The sequence below is a fragment of the Macrosteles quadrilineatus genome, unplaced genomic scaffold, assembly GCF_028750875.1.
Source record: "Macrosteles quadrilineatus isolate MER2022 unplaced genomic scaffold, UCM_ALF_1.0 Scaffold_48__1_contigs__length_938360, whole genome shotgun sequence".
In the NCBI taxonomy this organism is placed as follows: Eukaryota; Metazoa; Arthropoda; class Insecta; order Hemiptera; family Cicadellidae; genus Macrosteles; species Macrosteles quadrilineatus.
The window spans coordinates 162,244-177,547 of record NW_026542641.1 but is presented as its reverse complement, the minus strand read 5'-3'; the positions used below and the strand labels follow the sequence as shown (position 1 = coordinate 177,547).

Sequence of the window (15,304 nt, the reverse complement as noted above, 5' to 3'; positions counted from 1 at the left end):
ATTAAACTATTAGAATATTGATGAGCTAACTATTAGATGTTCGTTAGCTGAATGAATACTTCCTTATTGGATGCAAATTCTTCACAGCTCAAAATCACATTTTCAATTCGTCAAATTTCCAATTTGTTATAGGCTAGATCAAAAAGGTCTGTGATGCATTTACTAATGTCATTGGACGGATAATTATTATTATACATAGCTCAAACTTCGTGACTGGTTGTCTCTAATCTTGAAATCTGTATTTCAATGAACCCCTTAATCAATATTAGAGCTAACCAGTATCAATAGCAAGATGCATATTTTTTTTTTACCTAAGAGAATGAAAATAACATTGTGCCTCAGCAGATAAAACAATGTTTTATTTATATTTTCATTAGTCATTTTATTTTACTTTATTTTTAATGTAACAGTTTTCTACTGTGACCAAATGTGTGGAAACTCGACAATGTATCTTTGCAACGATGTATGAGGATCAACTTCCGCCTTTAGATTGGTTTTATGGTCCGATGCACAAGATAGATGGAGCTATGCAAACTAATGTGTTATTTGATCACACGTTTTGCATCTACCAGTTATGTTTGAATGCAGGTTTGCTATCTTTTGTTTCTACAAGAGAAGTGGACCAATATTTATAGTGGTTTAATTACCTTTTATTTTCGACCCAGCTCAAAATAGTTGTATTATGAATCTACTTTTGTATGGTTTCAACGCCAGTTCCGTCATGGTAATATCGCGAAGTATCACGTTGTTGTCATAGTCGGTCGCTTGAACATCGTCAAACTCACATAAACACAAACACACTGGGACACGTACATAGTTTACAAAATGGTTCTCGGTGACGGAATACAGGCCTGTACTATTTAATGACATCGTCGTGGGAGCCGGCTGGTTACATATTACTAAAAATGTATAATGTCACGAATTTAATAATAATTAGTTATAATATTTTATAAACTAAGTTTTGATTTGAATACCACTCATTGTGCTTTAGTGTTTCAGGATGAAAAAAATAATTAAACAACACGTCAGATTGTATGGCCAGTGGCCACTAAGCTAAGTCTATAAGCCTTGATTCCGCATTTGATAGCATTTATCACTTTATAACATATATTTCCTAATTTCTCCAGCATATCAGTTATATATTTGGCTCGTTATACTCCAATAACCTTACACTTTTACAAAAATTGAAAAGTGCCACAAACTCTCGTAGTATATTGATACTAAGGGAACTAAGGGCTATAAAGGCAGAAGGGTTGAATAACATGATATGCCCAAAGTACATGAAAGGGCCTTTTTGAGGGATATAAAAGGAACATCTCCCGAGAGTACGCGGCCCTCAATGGACACATCACCTCTCTTCTGACAGTGAGACTCTCTTATCTTAAAAATGTGAAATGGTTTTTGATACTTGCCTTAGCCCAGTAATCTGCAGTAGCATTTAAAAAATCTAAAAATGTCTAAGGAAGAATTCTATTCAATCTTGTGCTTATTTTTTTTTTGCTGCAAATATATTACGTGTAAATTTTTAGACGTCAAAAAATCACAAACAAAAATTTAAAAAAATATATTGAAATATAACAACTGTTCTAAACTAACCTAACAAAACTAACCAAACTTGCTGTAACATTTAAAAACTCCATTTAATATTCTCCACTCGCCTTTTCTGTTATCAAACGGAATTTTTAAATGGTACAGCAAGTTTGGTTGGTTATGTTAGGTTAGCTTGGAACAGATTCATTTCTTTCCATATAATAGACTATATTTTAGCCTAAATATCAGCTGTCAATTTGTAATATATCGTAAAGGGGAAAAAATCGATATATCGAAAAAAACCATCGATAATAATGAATGTTCCCTTTAACAGGAAAGTACCCAAAAAACATAATAGTGTTGCACCCTGTTGGTAAGCCTTATACCTTTTTAATGCTATTTAATATCATAGAACCAACTTGTGAAGTTGAAACGGCTGATAAAATTCATTAATTTCTTTAAATATGAATACTAAAAAGGTTTACATGAGAAACTGCAGCGCCTGAGCCACTGGGGCGGAGCCTGAAAGGATTTTTGAGGTAAGAATATTTCTATATGTTAATCGGGAATGTCAGCTATCATCATACTAAATTTCAACCTTGTTGGTTTAGTATTTTTCGCGTTTACTTGTCACAAACATCCATCCATCCATCCATACATCCGTACATCCAAACTTTCTTACTTATAATATTAGTAGGATAAGTAAACTGTTGTAATATTGCTTGTTTATGGATCGATTTTTATCAAACTTGGCAAATTTATTTATTTCATAGTAAGCTAATGATATTTTCCTTAAAATCACACTTCGTAACCCTCCCTGTAGGCAGCAAAAACCTAGGTACTCCTTAAACCTAATATTATTGAATTAGATTTAATCGAAAATAAAGTCACACAAATGGAAATTTGCTTTGGCTGCTGGTTTGCTGCGGTGGGGGTATTATGGAATTGTAATTTATGTAGAAAGAATACTTTGTGGTAGTACATGATTAACTCTAATTCATATTAGATACTAAACAAATCAATCCCGTTGGTGCAATTAGTAGCGCCATTTGAACAGCTACTGCAAACCAGCGCTACTATTCGTATTTGCTAGCAGCTATACCCGTGCCTTGCAACGGGGTCAGTATGCAAAAGAGACAATGTTGGTTCTTAGAAACATGCCAAATGGTCTTCCAAATGCCAAATTTAGAAACAAAATTTAACTGTACTACTTAACTTGATAATAGTACGTTTTTGTTAACTCATACTGGGATTACTTATTTATGCTACCTACGATACAAAACCAAGGATTGATTTTAAGGTATAATAAAAGAATGTATTTCATGGTTTGCACTGTAAACGAAAAGCTTTACAATAGTTCCAAACCGAAACTGTGTTTATATTATAAACACACGCATGATCAGTCTTTTGGAATTTTTATTTTAAACAGAGCGGACATCAAAAAGCATTATGCATGTATGTAATAACTATTTATAATTACAATATACAAAAATGTTAAACGACAATTCAAGGTAGGGTACAAAAACCCATTAGACTAATAATTTGTACAAAATAATTACTAGAATATTTATATACATATAAAGGGGCAATTGCCCCCACAAGCCGCTAGTTTGCTTTAATAATAAGAAATAGCGAAAGCTAATCACAGTGGGAATTGAATCCTTGTAAACCTAAACGGCATATTAGAATCTGTAGATATTAGTTTTATTTTTTAGCATGAAAAATATCCCTTTGCCTACTCCAGTAATTACTTCTAACTTAAAATTTTATTCAACATAACTAACACAACCAATCGTACTTCATTAACCAGACCCTTAAAATTGGGAAAAAGTATATTTCAGCTTTATAATAGACATATTATAGTACATATTACCATATGATTTAAATAAAGTTAAACCACATGTTTTAAAGTAAACAAAGCAGACATTACCTAGATTCCAATGCAATTTAAATGTGAATTATTTTATTCCGTAACAACGTTTTGGTGCATAATTAAGAAAAATGAATATTTTTCCCCAAAATTTCATGCCGAGACCTTTAAAATGAGACCTCTCCCAGCTTTCTACGGCCTCCCGTTCACTCACAATTTCATTGTAAAATTTTAGGCTTACGTAATTAGATATATAGATATGGAAAATAAGGGTAATTTTATAATAGTATAGATTTTAGTGAAATTATAATCAGGCAAATGGAAATTCGCTCAGTCTATAGATTTGCTGCGGCAGGGGGGTTATTACTGTTTACACAAAAATAAATGAAAAAAACAAACCTTATAAAACTCAGGATAAGAGCCTAGGTTAATACGGCAATGATTATAGAATCTTAATTATTTCCTATATCCATGAACGATTTTTTTTACAACGAATATTTCCCTGTAAAATATTATTACAGCATTTCACAAATATTAGAACAGAATCAGTAGGCCTATAATAGGTCATAAACATAAACAAATGAAGTAACTGAAAGAATCATATACTAAAGAAATTCAAATTACATTAACATATGGTTTGACAGCTCCATTTAAGTAATGTTAAATAATGTTTACATTCGGGCTAGTGACATCATTATTTTAAATTTATAATCCTTACCCTCTCTGTTCTAATATTCGTGCAGTATTTAATATGTTTGAACCAGCTGTGTGGAATTATGAAATCAAAATTCATTTGACAGTTCTGCTTGTTTACATTTTTAAACTTTGTAGGTTTGTTCTTTGTTACCATGGATACCATAAATCAATATTTACTTTTAAATCTCTCACTTCAAATTTTTGAAAGCCCACGGGGCAGAGCCCTAGGATAATATCGAAACGGGAATAGTTCTATATGTTTCCTCGGAGCTGTAGCTTCATTTGTGTGCAATTTGAGCCCAGTCGGTTCAGTAGTTTTTGAGATTACCTCATACAAACACACACACACACACACAGACACCACCTCTTCTTTATAATAGTATAGATAGATAGATAGATAGATAACTGTGGGAGTGATATGGTATAGAGGTAGAGCGCGGGACTTCGGTCCCTGAGGTCCCGGGTTCAAGTCCCTCCAAACCACCAATGAATTTGATCTAAGGGATAATGCCGCAACCCCTATGTAGCCTGAAGTAATGTAAGAAACGATTCCGGGCTCGTGCCTAGCGTCATAGGACAAAAATTAATAATAGCATTATAACTATAGGATTCGATGTTTATAACATATTTTTTTATGTAACGACATCCCTAAAAATACTCTGACTTCTTCATAAGCAAACCGGGAGTATTAAGGAAATTAAATCAAACAAAAAAATTATCGTCAATGAATAAATATATTTTCTTGTCTGATATTAAACACAAAAGCTAATCTATAACAGAATAGTAATATTACTCTGCAGATTTTGAAATAGTTTCTGATTATATAATATTAAAGCATTTACCTTTTAAGCATATTAAATATAATAATATATAATATATAATTAAACAGAGTATTAAAACATTTACATCATATAAATGTGCATTGAAAATAATCCTAGCAGGAGTATGTTCCGTTCCGAATGGGTGCGAGACAACCTAATATATCAGACAGCAATCCCTACAAGGCCCGGTGTAATACTGGCTGATATAAACCCAGCGTGAAAAACTATCTTCCTCTTATCTATATAGTGGTTTAATTTTACTTGGTGTAGTAAGTATACATTAGAAAAACTTTGAGTAGTTATAATTTTAAAATATGTAGAAGAAAGTTTCCTTACAAAATACTAGTTGTTCTGTCCTTGCTTCGCCACGGGAAGAGAACGCAGAGAAGATACCTTGTCCATGGCAAACTTCTGGTCGATTAAGCACTTATTCGTGATGTTAATTAATCTTATCAATGACCTTGTGACAAGAAAAAGATCTACAGATTTTTTTCCCAGTTGGAACACATAAGCATTGACTATTAAGGCTCCACTCAAGGAAAAGTAAACAAAATAACTAAAACTAAAACAAATCTAACAGCTGATATATCTTCAATATTTTTAATGTGATTGACTACAGTCCTTTAATTGAGGTTCCTGCCTACATTGCAATTGTCCTATTGTTTACATTAAAATATATCAATAACATATTTTTTATAAGTTACGGTTAAAGAATCTTTCTTTATTTCCATAATCAATGATATAAATAAACTTACCACATAGTTGTGTGAAATATTTTATTTTATTTGTTTGGATCAATAGTCTGAAATTATTGTGAAATTGGCATTTAGCAGTTCTGACTGTTAACATTGAAATGACAACTCAAAGGTAAACAAAGATTGTAAATTTTCTCATGCTTCCATGGAGACAAAGTAATATTTACTTTTGAAAATGTCACCTCAAAACTTTGGACATCCGTGGGAAGTGAATAGGCCTATGACATTCCTAGATATGTGGACCATCTTTGTGCTTAATTTTGGCTGTATCGGTTTAGTATTTTAGTCGTGGCAGCCGCACAGACAAACAGACACCACCTCAATTTTATAATGGTATAGATAAGGTACCTTTAGGTCAACAGTTAAAAATGTTGTACTTGTGCTGTGTTTAGGTCTAAATCAAGACTGAAGTTTAGGTAATAATTATATTTTGTTATCTATATGGCTTCCTATTGGGCGAATAGCTATCTTCTCTAATATCTTTAACATGGCTGATAATATAGAGATATTTTTAGAATATTTTATTGTTATTGTCAGTTGTATACCAAATTTAATTACGATACCTTTCATAGTTTTAGAGATAAAAATGTTAAATACTAAGATAAGAATTGTTGGTGGATATCTCGTTGACGCGTCATTATTTGAAAAAGATTATTCATGATTTTCATTTTATTTTGACCCATGGAACAATTTCCCTGAGTTTGGCTGTTGACTTCCGGGATACCCTGTATAGGTAGTAGGTAATAACTGTATTTAAGTGAACACTTCAACATCTATAACACTTCAACATCTATAACGAAAGTAATTTACAAGTAAATACTATTCCACAGAGGTAAAAGATAAGAAGGATCCGAACATTTACTATTTTGACTGAGATCTAACATGTGGACTGTAAAGTTTTCTATTTTGTTTTACAATCCAGCAATCCCCATTTTAAAATTAATATTCCTCTATTGTTTACGGCAAGTTTAGTCCATAACATACAATAACCAACACAAATGTTATGTCTACGGTCGTACTACATTGACTAAAGATGTTTTAAAGGCAGACACAAATAAGTTCCAAGATATCTTAAAGAATACAGTAATACGTGAATTCACAGAGGTGTGATTGAATAAAACCATTCTGTCAGTGATAATGCTAGGAGCTCCCTTTGATGCCTTCCTGCTGTAAAACATACATTCATTGAGCTAAATCAGGCAAATTGATTTGAATAGGCTTCTTTACGAAGCTTTCGAAATTACTTCATTTCATGACTTTTACTTTCTGTTACATATGTAAATTAGTTTTACATCCTCTATCTATTATCGATAATTCCGAGACCATTTGCCGCTACCACTTTCACCAAGCATAAACAATTTAAAATCCTATGTGACTACACTACAACTTTAAAAAAAGATTTTTTACGCTTATAACAGTTCCAGAATAATTGAATAATTTTCACTCACGTCGTATTTTGGTCTGATGAGTATTATCCTGGACGTATTTTTCCAACTTATGCGATAATATCTAAAGACACTTAGCAAGGACAGAAGATTACATAGCCAAGTCCATAATTACTCCTGAATTAAGCAATAAAACACTCTTATCAAGAGTTACCAATGCGGCAGCATTCAACTTTTCTACATGTTTTTCTTTTTTTTTGAAAATCCTAAATTTCCTCTTATGAATAATATTCATCTTTATTGGCCAGCTGAAGACATTTTTGAAGTGCTCGAACTTGTAGGTCTCATGGTAAGACCTATATACCAGGGACCGATTTACGTTTTCGTTTTAGAGGTCAAAAACACCATCCGTTCAAAAGCACGGAGCGTGTGTGTCCGTTATCACGATAACTCGAGCAAATATCGTCAGATTTTGATGAAATTTGGTACAAACTTGTAAACCTACATTTATTGGAACGAGTTCACGAACCAGCGTGATCAGACCATGGGAACAGGGTTTATGAGACAAAAAGATTTTTATCTGATGACATCAAAACATAGAATTTCCCAATTTCACTCGAACACATTTTGCTGAACTAAAGGAAATAAAATCAAATCAAATCAGTCTTTTTTGGATTGTTTTCGTACGGTATCTTTGCTACGGATGAAATTTAAAATAATTTAAATTTAAAATTCTCATGTTGTTCTTATAGAAGATAAGAAATAAATAAAAAAACTGTTGCATTTTTTGTGCTTATGAATATATTTTAATAAAACTTGGCAAATTTAAATATTTTATACTAACCATTAATATTTCACTAAACCCAAGTAGTATCAGCAAACCCAAGTACAGTATTAGACCTAGACATTAAACATGATTTCATTTAAATAGGGAACAAATCTTAAATATTTTAGGAAATATTATTTAAGTGGAAACTTAATTATTAATTATAATTTATTCATTATTATCATTACTACTAACTACTTTTTATAAACTTAATAAGTATCTCGAATGATAGATATGTTTATCAATTGTATGGAACCTGTTGATTCTTCTCTAGTATTTTCACCAAGATCACATGCTGTGAAATCCAATAGATCTGTTTATTAATTGTATGGAACCTGTTGATTCTTCTCTAGTATTTTCACCAAGATCACATGCTGTGAAATCCAATAGATCTGTTTATTAATTGTATGGAACCTGTTGATTCTTCTCTAGTATTTTCACCAAGATCACATGCTGTGAAATCCAATAGATCTGTTTATTAATTGTATGGAACCTGTTGATTCTTCTCTAGTATTTTCACCAAGATCACACTGTGAAATCCAATAGATCTGTTTATTAATTGTATGGAACCTGTTGATTCTTCTCTAGTATTTTCACCAAGATCACATGCTGTGAAATCCAATAGACCTGTTTATTAATTGTATGGAACCTGTTGATTCTTCTCTAGTATTTTTACCAAGATCACACACTGTGAAATCCAATCCAAAATATGACACTTTGTAACACTTCATCACACTTGAAGGCTGCTCGATCGTAACCAATATGGATTTAAAATAAGTGCATCGAAGAAACAATCTTCAGTTAATAGTAGGTTAAGAAACACGAATTACAGAAGAGCCTTCTTAGGGAAAGTCAATGATATGTTTTCAACTACCGATCAACTAGGATCAACTACCGAATATAAATGGTTTCTTTTATTTACAGATCGTAAAGTTAAATAATTGATTGTAAGAAGCATCGAATCTATTTGCACTCACGTACCAAAATTAAAATCTCGTTCCTAAGAAAAAAAGATATTTCAATGCGCTTTTAACTAATTTAATATGTTCAGCAAACATTTTACCTGGCAAATCATAAACAATTTAAAACACCTCATTCCTCTTGAAACTTTCTTCATCACTTTTTGCACCTCTACTGCATCATACTTTTCTTACCGCAAACTTTTCTTTTAAACTGATTTCTTGGAGTTTAGAGTAGGATTATTACTTTACGGAGGTCATTTGTTTTATTATTTCTCAGCTTTTTACTACTGAACGTAAGAGTTAGGGAGTTCCAATGGACGATTTTTCTCTGAGGCAATAATATATTTTTAATTTCACCCCTAATATATAGTATGTTATAAAGTTTTTTTTTTTTTCTAAGAAAATTTATAATTTGAGTTTCTAGTGGGTTTTTGTTGTTTTGGGTCTTTTGTAACCCGCAAAATTGGTTTTCTAAGTGAAGTGTGTGTGTTTGTTTTAGGCGTTTCCTTTATTTTTTATGTATTTTTAATGGTGATTTTGCCCTAAAATTCTATACAATAACGGGAAATCAGGGTTTCACAAAAACGGCTCCTACAATATCTCAATATTTAATAAGTTATATTCCTTTTTCATTCTAAACCAAATGGCACCACCCCCAACTGCTGTAAATATTACGGTTCAAAAGTTATTGCAAAAATATCATACTGTAGTTACTCCCGGCCAGGATAAGGTTTGTTGACAAACTAAGAAGATAAAGTATGTATCAGATAGTTGATACCGTTTAATAGTATTCTGAGATCAGCACGAATCCTAGAAGTCTCCATTTCAATAAATATTCAAACACTACTTAAATTTGTAAAACATATTTATACGTATTCGATAACCATGATTTCTATAACCAAGTAACTTTATTAGAGGTAAAAGCGAACTTGTCTCCTAAACATTGTGCAGTCAAATAGTCATTGTTTTCCAGAACACCGAACAGACATCAGATTAATAAGGCTAGACAACCACGAAAACTTGTAAATTACAACATTTATAACTTCCGAGAACCTTCGGTTTAATGGACAGAATTAGGGAATATTACCTTACAAGTATTGTTTAACATACGATAACCTACATTTCATAATTTAAAAGTGATACAGTACATATATTTGAATGTACGAGCCATTATTTAAATATTCAATCAACATCAATCAATTAACATCAATAAACATTAATTTTACTTTTGTCCTCATTTAAACTAGTTAAGTACTGCATATTTTGGTTTATCGATGTTAATTGTTACCATTTATTAACTTGTCTGTAATGTTAACAAGTTATATAATTCATACTTAATTATTTATTTATTCACACGCTTTTGTTATACGTTGTCTTTGTATGCAGGCTCTTATTTTGACTTTGATTATTGACATGTACTTTTTGTAAACTAGCGTAAAATGGCTAAGAAATTCCTAGGCAATAGTAAATAAAAATACTACATGACCACAATTCACTTATGTTTTGATAAAAAATATTAGCTTAGTGCTTGTCACTACACAAAACATTTTTGTTTTTAAAAATTGCGTTTAGATCATCGTATTTCCATTTGTCCTGATTTTTATGGTTTTGTTACATATTGATGTGTTAAATAATAATTAATATTTTACCCTTCTATGCGAAATGAGGGAAACCTTACACTTATATATTAGCATTTTATATTACATTAATTTGAAATATTTTCTCATTCTAATGTTTTCATCTACAAATATTTTTTTAATGTATATAGTATCTGAGATCAAATAAAATATTTAATAATGCTACATATTACAACTTGGCATACAAAATTGTAAAATCTAGAATTGATTCCCTCACAACACTGTAATGTCATTGTAACTACTGTATTATGTTATGTTTAAGTTATATTTGGCGTGACCAAGGTATCCAGTCTAGCGTACTTGTTATCACGTTAGTTCAACCAACTCTGAACGACCGGACGTTGTAAGCTTCATCCGACCCGGAATAATGTTACCACGGCTTTTAGGCCTTTATATCGCTTCTTTGGTTAACCATAGACTAAAGCATCTTAGAGAAGCCCTATCGGATGGATCTTAGCAATTTGGGTTTGTACCCATAAGTCAAAAATATTGCACAAGTTGAGCTATGTTTAGTAAATATACAGAGTGGCTGAAAAGTAACTTGCACTCCCCCCCCCCCCTTAAAATTTTAACCTTTTGAGATATTTGAAATGGGTTAGCGGCAACCTTCTTAGAAATGAGGGGCTACAATAATTATGGTTCATATTGAAATTTTTGCCTTTAGGGGTAGTGGGGGTAGGGAGTAGCTCAAAATGTTCAAACGGCAAGTATATTCGAGTTTGGTATCACTTAACAGGTGTAATATAACAGGTATATATGTAATATATGTAATATAACAGGTGTTTAAAATTATGTTGAACTACTAAGATTGAAAAAACTAATACCTAGTAAGAGAAGCTAAAAATAACAAAATGAGGAAAGCGATCAATAAAACATTTCTTTATAAAACAAAAGTTAACAATTGACATAAAGAAACCCAAAATCGAACCACTAATAACAGAATGGTGCCCTAAAACGTATCAAATCCAAATAACCATGAGAGTGCCTGAAACTTAACTTGCACCCCCCTTAACTTTTTAACTATTTGAGATATTTGAAATCGGTTTGCAGCAACCTATTTAGATATGAGGGTCTACAAGAATGATGGTTAATTTTTAAAATGTTGCCCTTGTGGGTAGTGTGGGTGGGGGGGGGGGGGGGTAGCTAAAAATTTTCAAATAGGAAGTATGGTCGACATCAAGAAAGTATAATTCGAACCACTTATAACAAAATAGCTGTAAAAAATTACTTTTTAATAACCATTGCCTTAATGATTTGTAGCTAACATGTTGTTATTAGTTGTCCAATTTATATTTTTTATGTTAATTGTTTAGTTTTGTCAAGACCTGTAAAATGATACTTACAATAAGATTATGATAAGACAATCGACCATACTTCCTACTTTAAAGTTTTGAGCTAACCCCCCCCCCCCCATCTAAGAGCAAAATTTTAAAATTAAGCCATCATTATCGTAGCCTTTCATATCGAAACAGGTTGCCACAAACCGATTTCAAATATCTCAAATAGCAAAAGTTGAAGGGGGTGCAAGTTTATTTTCAGCCACCCTCATGGTTATTTGGATTTGAAACGTTTTAGGGCGCTATTTTGTTATTAGTGATCCGATTTTTCTTTGCTTTATGTCAATCGTTCAATTTTGTCAAGACCTGTAAAATGATACTAAACTCGACTATACTTGTGGTTTAAAACCTTTGAGCTACCCCCTGCCCTCGCTGCCTAAGGGAAAAATTTGCAAAATTAGCCATCATTTTTGTAACCCTTCATAACTAAGAGGGTTGCCGCAAACCGATTTCAAATAATTCAAGTAGTTGAAAAGTTAAGAGGAGGTGCAAGTTACTTTTCAGCCACCCTGTATTTATTCAAAGAGATTAAGTAATTAATTAAGGTTAATTAATTATGTATTTATTAACTAACCGAATTCACAGGTTAAGCTGCAAATCAATAGTCCCCGTGTAATTTGAACTAGGCCTGTCAACATAAAAAAACACTCATTTTTGTCATTCATATTAAGCAATTTGAAAATCATTATTTAAATTGTGTTCAACATTCGGCGTGGTTTTAGTATAGCTTTTAAAATTATGTTGAACTACTAAGATTGAAAAAACTAATACCTAGTAAGAGAAGCTAAAAATAACAAAATGAGGAAAGCGATCAATAAAACATTTCTTTTATTTACTTTCCGTAAATTTAATAACACGTAAAATGCTGATCAAGAAGTTATTTACAAAATTATATAAATGATCCAAACTCTATTCATAGTATTTGAAAAGCAACCAACCCTGACAAGCGTATATTCGATATCATGTTTGAATCGTAAACCGTGTACATATTATGGTAACTATCGAATATTCCAGCCGTGCCAAAAGCAGCAAAGCGTCATTCAGAATCCGTTATTGGTTTTGGCGCGATTTTACATCTAAAAGCTTTCCGCGTTGCAAAGTAGTGGGAACGCTCAGTACAATATACAACAATGTTGTACCTAACCTTTTACATTTTCATTAATTATTTGGGTTCAATCATAGCTAAAATGCATGCATTTATGCTGGAATAATGTTATACCAATTAATTGATGTTTGAAAGATTAATTTAACTTAAATATAGTTTGTTTTCACTAAATTTGTATTTTGTCTTAATCTTGGTAAACTCTAAATCAAACAACTTCTGATTGTTATGCAGGGCGCATGACTTCTATTTAGATCCATAGTACACTCATAGCTCCAGATAAGGTAAGATGATCGTGTGATCATTTTATAATAACTAACCAGCACCATTAAATAAAATTTAGAATAACTTACCGATCCTGTCGTGTATTAAACGTGTTAAACGTGTGTGTGTGTTTTTATTGGTTGACCAAATTAATCTGAAAAAATAACAACAATTTAGTAAACTATTTAAAATGTTTATAGCTTAACACATTAGCTACCAACGATACTCATCCCTCAGTTTCAGAGTAGTGTGACGGTTGGTAGGGAACGTGTTAAATTATATTATTAATAAACACTTATTTTTATGAAGAGGAGGAAACATGTTTTTACGCACACGGGATCCATTTCCATCACCATAAATAAATGTACCGTAATTCTTTTGCTAAGTACTAAACGTTTCAAATGGAAATCCAATACAACATTTACACCAGCCAGTCTCCGGCGGATTCCCAATGTTGACGGGTCTTTAATATGCATCGACCCCTGGTGTATTCCCGTTTAAGTTGCTTTTTTTTATTCAAGCAGAAAACTATTTTATCTACGACCGTTTATTAAACTAGCCGTTCCGGTTCAGTTCTTAGAATTTAAAAGATTCACTTAACAACATTGTTGTTTTACTTTACAACACGAGAAACGGACCAATGAGGTTCGAGGATTAAGAGAAAAGAGGTAAAATTTGTATAATTCGAACGTCAACTTATCAGCTGTTAAGACCAATTTATTAAACAATAAGTGAGTGGTTGGGACAGTTGCATCAGTTGCATCCCAATCGGTGACTATAAGGAAGGGACAACAAACGAAAACATAACCTCTCTTGGAAGTTATGATTAGTGATTTTTTGTATTAATTTAGAAATTGTCGTAGGCAAAGTGTAGTGTACGCAACTCGCATAATTAGCATTGTACGCAATCGTTGCGTAAACTACTGTTATACTATTCTTGAAACTTTTTGCAGCTTTTACTCTCCTGATTATGTGACGCAGATTCATAACGGTATACGCTTATTCTATTGCTGTTTTAAATTGGGGGTCAATTTTAATTTGGCTGTGACTTAATTTTGCCTAGTGGTTAGGTGGAAAGTGCGAGGTGAACGGGTGCAATTCCTGTCATATCCACTAAACATTTAAGGGCTTTGAACAGTTTTCCTTTGCGTGCTTTAATTCAAAATGCTACTGGCATAGACACTAGAAAAGAGTCAGTGTATGTAGCAATCAGTTGGTCTAGCATTAGATGCAATGGATCCTCCGCTTTGCTCCGAATATCGTTAGGATTATTTTACATTGGTACGTTAATCATCTCTAGAATAATATCTTACTTTAACACTATAGTTATTTTAGAGAGTAGACCAATGCATTTATGTGACAACATATTCTCTGTAAATGAAAGATTAGTGTAAAAAATTAAATTTCATTTTTACTTCTTATGGTCAACTGTATCAATGATTTATAAGTTTACGAATGTATAGCCAAGTATACTCATTTAATGAAAACATAGTGGCTATATCGCAACCGAGAGCTTGTTATATACAAACTCTTAAAATATAGGCTTCTAGGCCACAATAACAAGATCAATTTAGGTCTAGAGAGTGACCTTTAAAGGGCATCAACAAGGGTTTGACGTATGCCAATGATATTGTTTGGACCTTTGACTTCAAGATAACAAGCTCTTAACTATAGTAACTAGTGGAGTAATACATATGAAACTTAAATTTTCGCATTTAAAATATACAATATACATCTTATACATTTTACTCTAATTGTTTTTACTTATACGATAATTTTTAAATACCAACATATTATGAGCCCTTAGATTAAATTAATTTAATCAGCTATCTAAGGGTGGGGCAGCAAAACTTCTTTTTTTTTATGTGCGCCATTTTGTTTGTTCATATCATAGCGAAGAGTTAGCAGTCTCGTTCGAGAGGCAAGGCTATAAAGTTTTGTCCTTGCACAGTTTAGTTGTCATTATGGGTTGGAGGAGCGTGCGTTTGCTGTTGACGCCTACTTTTCGAGTGGATGTTCAGTGATCGGTGATCGCAGCACAGCGTGCCTTTCGAAATCGGTTTAATTTAGCCCCGTTGGACCCTGTTCCGGACCGGAAATCAATTGTTATGTGGTTCAA

General features: G+C 32.3%; 1 protein-coding gene across 3 annotated transcripts in view; it reads right to left on the bottom strand.

Annotated features, from left to right (window-relative positions):
• Nucleotides 1-15,304, bottom strand: part of LOC129005976 (calbindin-32) — a 105,071-nt gene that overhangs the window by 64,958 nt on the left and 24,809 nt on the right. For 2 of the 3 annotated variants that reach the window (XM_054435053.1, XM_054435056.1), the window contains exon 2: nt 13,275-13,339. The exons of the other annotated variant lie outside the window; for it this stretch is intronic. The gene's annotated coding sequence lies outside the window, so the exon portion shown is untranslated. The remainder of the gene's footprint in view (nt 1-13,274; nt 13,340-15,304) is intronic. 3 annotated transcript variants of the gene reach the window in all.